Source organism: Rhamphochromis longiceps, linkage group LG23 (genome assembly GCF_057381845.1).
Source record: "Rhamphochromis longiceps isolate RC_006_pf linkage group LG23, R_longiceps_female_GT1.1, whole genome shotgun sequence".
NCBI classification, from domain to species: Eukaryota; Metazoa; Chordata; class Actinopteri; order Cichliformes; family Cichlidae; genus Rhamphochromis; species Rhamphochromis longiceps.
The window spans coordinates 43,249,020-43,255,595 of record NC_140578.1 but is presented as its reverse complement, the minus strand read 5'-3'; the positions used below and the strand labels follow the sequence as shown (position 1 = coordinate 43,255,595).

Sequence of the window (6,576 nt, the reverse complement as noted above, 5' to 3'; positions counted from 1 at the left end):
CGTTTACGAGGTTTAACAAGAAAATAAAAGACAAATCTGAATGTTTGAAAATGATTTGAAAAAATTCTGTAAAGAATGGATCAGAAATACTAAAATTATCCTTTTACTTAAATTTAGTTGCTTTATTCATTTGTTACATAAGTTAAACAAACTTATGTGGGTTTCTATATAAGTCAATAAAGAAACAAGAACAAACTGAGAGGTTCTGGAAGCGTGGAGTTCAGTTTGCAAATTTATCTAATGCAAAAAACATCTATGAATAAAACTTTTTTATTATTATTATTATTTTTTTTTATTTTTTTTTATTTTGAATAAATGAATAAAACTTTGTTGGCCAGCAACTTTTCAAAAAGACAAAAAAGAGAAAAGCTGGTCATAAAAAGAAGCTATTATCTGGGGGGAAATAATCATTTGATCCTCTGCTGAATTTGTAAGTTTGTTCACTTATATTAAATAATCAGTCTCTAATTTTTTTTTTAAAGTATTTTCATTTTGATGTAATGAGACAGAATATCAACCAAAATTGAATAAAAAATGTATTTGCTAAAATAAATGAATTGATTTATATGTCACTGAGTGAAGTAAGTATTTGATCTCAAACACAACTTAGTACTTGGTGGAGAAACCTTTATTGCCTAGCACTGCGGTAATATGTTTCTTGTAGTTGGTCACTGGGTTTGCTCACATCTCAGGAGGGATTTTTTTCCACTCCTCCTTCCACAAACTCTCTAAATTCTTTCGATTTCTTTGCTGCTGTTTGGTAACTTTAAGCTTCAGCTCCCTCCACAGATTTTCTTCAGGACTGAGGTTTGGAGACTGCCTTAGCCCCACTCCATGTCCTTGTGCTTCTTCTTTAGCCACACCTTTGTTGCATCAGTGGTATGTTTTAGGCCATTGTCATGCTGGAAGACCCATCGATGACACATCTTCAGTCTTTTGCCTGAGAGAAAGTGGTTCTTGTCCAAGATTTTGCAGTACATGGCTCCATCTACTGGCCGCCTCAGTGTGGTGAAGTCGTCTTGTATCCTTGGCAGAAAAACAGCCCCACAGTATAATGTTTCCACTTCTGTGCTTGACAGTGGGGATGATGTTCTGTGGGTTACACTCAGCATTTCTCTTCCTCCAAACAAAGTGGGCTCAGTTCATGCCACAGAACGCTTGTTGGGTTGTCGAGGATCAAAAACTTACTTCACTCAATTATATGCAAATCAGTGAAAAGAAATCATGTATTGTGTTTTTTTTCTGTTGGTGTTCATGTCTCTCTCCAGTAAAATAAAACATCCACAAAAAATAGAGACTGTTCATTTCTTCATAAGGGAACAAATTTACAAATTCAGCAGGGGATCAAATACTTACTTCTGCCACTACAGTGATGACGCTTTTGTTGCATTAAATTCTTGATCTGGAAAATGTTCCTGTTTTTCTCTCTCCAGGAAACAATGAGGATCATGTTTACCTGTTTGCTGCTTGTGCTGCCCTTTGTTACTGGACTCTCAAAACCAGCCAATCTTCAACCCAACCGAATTGAGAAGCGACTGAATGAAACAAATTATGAAAAGTTTAGACGACAGCATGTAGATGCCAAGATGAGCGTGAAAAAATGTGATACAGAAATGAAAAAAAAGAAAATATATGCTGATCGAAACAAATGTAAGGATGTTAACACATTCATCCTCAGTGATTACAAACAGGTCAAAGCCATTTGTAACGGTCAAGGAAGATATGATCAGACGAATGGCACGACAAAGAGTGTAGCAAAGTTTCGCATTGTTAGATGTGACCTAAAGAACAATGGAGCCAGGAAACCCAAATGTCAGTATAAAGGCACACTTCTCACTAACAGAATAGTTGTGGTCAAATGTGAAGGAAAGTTACCTGTGCACTATTGTGGTGATGAAATGACCTTTGAATCCAATAATGCAACTATAGGAAAAATCCCCATGCGATCTACTTCTGTACCCACAAATTTACATTTCTGAGATAACAAAAGAGCAACATTTATCATCAGCTCTAACTAAACGTCGCTGGAAACGTCTTCTTCATTATAAGTTTTTATTTGAGTCTGTCTTAGCAATAAGTATATACATTTTTTAACATGTGATCAACCTCTATTTCTTCACATGTTACATGAAATAACATAAAACTATTATTTCCTTCTGATGAGGGAATTTTATATTCATCCCACCAATACCGACATATTAATTGTACTGACTGTAGGATGCTGTGTAGAAATAATCTCTTAGATCCAGCTTGCTTCTAATAAAAAATTTTTTATCTGATCACAGAATAAGCATATAATAAATGTCACTTTTTGGTGTTTGTTGGTTTTTATATATTTATTTTTTAACATTTGGAGCATCACCAGTTACAAGACTCACAAGCTGACAAGTTCTTATTCAGCGCTTTGTCTCTTGTTTCTTTTGTTTTTAATGTCATCCAATTTTTTTGTTTTCATTTTGGCATGCGATTCATTTCTAAGACTTTTCTAAACGTCTAAACGTCGTTGCCATAACGGAGGGGGCTTGAGCATTTGCCCCTTTCCTCTTGGACGTCCCAAGAGCCCTGTTCTTGAGGCATTACTATTTTTTAATCTGTGTACATGTGCTGTCTGTGCCCCTCAACAATAACATTTAACTAATAACCCCAATTTTGCTAAATAAAAGGATCTGGCTTCCACTAGTCACATGATGCCCATTAACTAATTCTCGACTTTGACGGCAGAGGGCATTGGTTACGAGATCACAAAGAACATGCACATTTTTTGCCGCCTGGGTGGTGCGGAGCTGTAAGCGAAACACACAAAGTAATTGGGAGATGCAGACTGGTGCAACAAAAACCAGTAAGTAGGTGTAGAGCGTACACTGTAGTCTATAGCAGCGGTCCCCAACCCCCGGGCCACGGACCGGTACCAGGCCTTGAGTCGTTTGGTACCGGGTCAAGAGAGTTGAAGCTCGTACCGCACAGAAAAAATAAATAACTTACATTATTTCCGTTTTATTTATTATCCGACTCTGAACAGTGTTTTATTTGGAAAAAGACTGAATTCTCTCAGTTACTTCAGTCTATGACTGACTCTTGACGCATGTCAAGATACATTAGTTAATATTAAACCCACAAACTAGCAAAATTAGTAAAAAACAGATGTCTTTGGAGGGTTTCTTTGCAAAGGAAAAAAGGCCCAGTGAGGAGACAGAAGAAGAGTCTATGACAACTACTAAGAAAAAGAAAGCTGCATTTAACAGACAACAAGTGGATATATTGCAACAAGTGATTCCCATGCACCAAGCCCGCTCTGCATAATATATGTGGAGACCAGCTCTCCAATGAGGCAATGAAGCCTTCAAAACTGCTTCGTCACTTGGAGACATTAAAAAACAAGCCTTTGGACTAGTTTAAAAGAAAAAAGCAGGAACAACAGGGACAGAAGCCATTACTGAGGGCCTCCACAACAACAAATACAAGTGCACTGAGAGCATCATACTTGGTGGCTAACCGTATTGCTAAGGCTAAAAGGTCATTCACTATTGGTGAAGAATCGATCCTTCCTGCCACTAAAGACATTTGCTGTGAACTTTTCCCCTTAATATTGGTATGATCCCAGCTCAGGCACTGAGCGAGGGGGCGGGGCAGCTGCTGCCTGCGAGTGCGCTGTTGGAGAAGCGCAGCGAGGCAGACAGAGAACTGAAGTTTGACCAGGTTCCAAAGGAAATCATTCGTACTGTACAAATAATGTAAATATGACGGTGCATCACAAAAGATTGATATCAAACTGATCACTTGACCCATATTACGTTACTTGCTCTTCAAGTGAATCAACAAAAAGTGAAATGAAAAGCCGAACAACAACAATGCTGTTTCTTTAGAGAGTCTCAGCTTACATGTGTGTTTATTTCATATTTTCAGTTGTTTCCCTCCACGGCTAAATAAATCGGTTTCAGTTATGCACTGATATACAAGACTGGACATAAGGAGCTTCTTTCAAAGAAAAACTCTGGTAGATGTTATTTTATATATTATGCTTTGTATGTTGTTCAGTATATTTCTATGCAAAACAAAAGGAATTTCAATACACAGCAGTACATTCACAGTTGAAACCAGATATTTACATACACTTTATGGAAAACACAAGAACATTTTTTTACTGTACAACATCAATTTAGAGTAAACTTGTTTTGTTTTGCATAAATAAATATTGAAATATATTTTGAATTAGTTAAAGAGAGAGAGCTGTCTCTTTTTTATCACTTTCACCAAATTTAGGAGCACATATACACTAAGTTTATTGTTAATTAATAAGAAAACTCCAGACGATTCCATTCTGAGCTGAAGAAGCTTCTGATAGGTTGGTGGCACACCTGTGGATGCATATAAGGCAAAACACAGAGCCTGTTTCTTTGACATGGGAACATCAAGAGATGTCAACCAAAACACCTGGAAAAGAACTGTGGAGCTCCATAAGTGTGGCTCAGTTTGAATACAATTTGGTGCCATTTACAATTAAGAAATACAGACAGTTTCTCTCTTTACTCTTAAAGTTAACAAATATGTTTTTTATATTTATCAACATAAAAAATAAACATTTAGTCTGATTTGATGTTACAATTAAAAAAGTGTTTTTGTTTTTATCTGAAGAGTTTGTAAATATCTGGTTTCAACTGTATAGTTGATGATGTTGGTGTTTGGTTTGATTGTCAGCACAAAGAGGGAGAGAGAGGAGAACGAGGACAGAACAGATGAACAAGAGCAGGTGAGACACGCATGTTAGTCAAATGGTTGTTTACCAAAAGTATCAGCGTATCATAGGTCCTCATGTATCTCGTACCTAGTGTTTCTTTTTAGGTTTGTTATTTTTCAAATTCTATATTTATTAAGTTTTGCAGGCTTGTTTGCACAACAAGGTTAAATAATTATCTAAACTTTTCTGAATCTAAATAGTGGACTTTGGTAGAATTAAAAAATAAGTGTAGTGCAGGTCTATGATGATTTTTAGTGCTACTATCATCTAGCTCTGATTCTGGTTCTGTCTTGGTTAAATCCTAAGTAGTCCTGCTTCTGAACTGTTGTAGTCCTGTTTTAATTCCGGATCAGTTCTGGGTCTGGTTGAATTGGGGTTTAGTCCTCGTGTCTTGATACAGCCCCGACTTTGTTCTGCCTTGCTGCTTAATTAAAAAACTACTTTAAGGTGTCCTGCACATGTGATATATTTTTCCCTATATGAATATGAACTCAAAACAGAGCCAATTAATCTTTCAGTCATTTCTTCCCCCCCACCCCCCAAGTCCCAGATGCATACTACCCTTTAGGGCTAAGCCCCGGGTGTATCAAATGTCTGCCTCTGCTCTGCTCTACAACAGAATCACAAAGGTGTCTCCAATAAGCTGCAGAGATGATTGTTGTTTTAATTTTTTAACGGTACACAAGCAAAAAATTAGAAGAGAGGTCATGAAGTTTCTTACTAAACAGTAGCGCCCTCTGCAGTTTGTGTGTGGAAGTGCAAAAGCTTACGGCACCTGGTATTCCCAGGCAGTCTCCCATCCAAGTACTGACCAGGCCCGACCCTGCTTAGCTTCTGAGATCAGACGAGATCGGGCGCGTTCAGGGTGGTATGGCCGTAAGCGAAAGGTCAGCTCAGAAACGGCGTTTTTATACATGCTGTAATGACACATACACGCTTACGTTTTTGTTTTCTATATTTAAGTTAAAATGTCCAAACGACAAAAATGTTGGACTTCCAAATCGACCCAACACACCGTGTGCTCTCTGTCACTTTAACACTGTGCTGTAATCAACGAACATGTCTTCTTATCGTGATGTTACTGCGGGAAAAGCATTTTTGCAGCTCAATTTGAAGCTGCAGTTAATAACGAAGGTTTGCATGTTGTCGCTGTAACATATGAAGTTTAGCACAATAATATAGATCAAACTGTGAGACATTTGCCACCAATAAAAGGTCTTTTTCACAGCTTTGCTTTCGCTTACGGCCATACCACCCTGAACACGCCCGATCTCGTCTGATCTCGGAAGCTAAGCAGGGTCGGGCCTGGTTAGTACTTGGATAGGAGACCGCCTGGGAATACCAGGTGCTGTAAGCTTTTGCACTTCCACACACAAACTGCAGAGGGCGCTTCTGCTCCTGCTTGTGCTAAGAGGCATGAGAAGTTAACATTTATGGGTGATAAAATCCTTTTTCTATATTTTTAACATGAGAATATCAGTTTTCCATCTTGTGTTCCAGAGTAATCGGACAAAAGACAAACGTAGAACAAGGAAAAAAGAGGCCAAGTGTCTCACCTATAAAACAAAATAGAATAGAATAGAATAGAATTCAACTTTATTGTCATTGCACATGCACAGGTACAGGGCAACGAAATGCAGTTTGCATCCATCCAGAAGTTCTTTAGTGATATAGATATATTACAATATATATTAGCAATAATATAGATATGTGAGTATATTACAGAAATGGGTCTATTATGGTATGTTATAATGTACACGGTATGAAGTATGTTGTGAATATTCTATAACTATAAGTATGTACAGGCTGTAGTGAGTACAAGCTATGTACAGGATATGAAC

The 6,576-nt window shown here is 37.5% G+C and overlaps 2 non-coding genes across 2 annotated transcripts; one reads left to right on the top strand and one right to left on the bottom strand.

Moving 5' to 3' along the window:
• Positions 1 to 5,498: 5,498 nt before the first annotated feature.
• LOC146642744 (5S ribosomal RNA) lies at positions 5,499 to 5,617 on the bottom strand. The gene has a single exon (XR_014909879.1). It is a non-coding gene; the product is annotated as a 5S ribosomal RNA (ribosomal RNA).
• Positions 5,618 to 5,973: 356 nt separating this feature from the next.
• Positions 5,974 to 6,092, top strand: LOC146642743 (5S ribosomal RNA). Its single transcript, XR_014909875.1, has one exon. It is a non-coding gene; the product is annotated as a 5S ribosomal RNA (ribosomal RNA).
• The last annotated feature ends 484 nt before the right edge of the window (positions 6,093 to 6,576 follow it).